The following is a 993-nucleotide window of genomic DNA, read 5'->3' as shown; positions in this document are numbered from 1 at the left end:
CCCAGTCCCCGCTCCTCCCGCCTTCGCCCTCGCCGGTGGCCCGCTGACCCTGCCCAGAGACGTCCCGGAGGTGCCCGGCGTCAGCGGCTCTGGCGCGGAAAGCCGCCGCCGCGCCCTCCAGATTCAAACGATAACACCGATTCAAATTTGGCGCTAAGCGCTGCGATTGGGCGCAGGGGAGAGGAGGCAGACCAATGGGAAAGGAGAGGGCGGAGCAAGCGGGGACGGGCTCCGCGGGGCGGGGCGGGGCGGACGGGCTCGGCCGGGCTGGCTCCGGTGCATCCGTGGAAGACGGCCACCTGAGGGTCCTCAGCTTCCATGGCACCTACGGGTATGAAATGCAACAGGGTCCCTCCGCCGCGAAACCCTTCTTGCCTTCTTTTCTCTAAGGACCAAACACAATTGTACAGTTAACAGTGGTACATAATATGTTACTCATTGCTGGAAGGTTTACAATTTTTTAAAATTCCTATATCTCCCTAAAAATAATCAGTTGTTGTAAGCAGTTTCTCGTGTCTTTTCCCAGTTAACACATGCATTATTCTCTTATAAAAACGCACGAAGACTATCATAATATACACATTGTTCTGTACTTTGTATTCTCTGCTTCACAAACTCCGAGTATATTGAGTACGTCTTCCTCCTTTCTTTTTGATGACGGCAAAGTATTCGGCTTTAGAAACCATAATTTATTTAATCTCTGCTATTGCCATACATATAGGTTTACAATGGTTTCCTCTTAGAAAAAATTCTTTAATTAATAAACCTGCTGCACTACAAAATGGATGAATTGTAAAATAATTAGCCACAGGATTCCTCCACGTGAGTGATGGGACAGCGGGAGGGGAGAGCTTCTGCAGGCCCTCGTGGTACGAAGTGAACTGGGGATGTCCGCCGCCCTCCAGCTCACTCCACACCTTTGGAGCTTGGCTTTCCTTGATCGGGAGCTGCTGTTCTGGGGACCCGAGGGTCTCTTTGATCCTTGCAGGAGAT

This window comes from Delphinus delphis, chromosome 16, assembly GCF_949987515.2.
Source record: "Delphinus delphis chromosome 16, mDelDel1.2, whole genome shotgun sequence".
Lineage (NCBI taxonomy): Eukaryota > Metazoa > Chordata > Mammalia > Artiodactyla > Delphinidae > Delphinus > Delphinus delphis.
The sequence above is the reverse complement of the archived record's forward strand: the minus strand, read 5'-3'. Positions refer to the sequence as shown.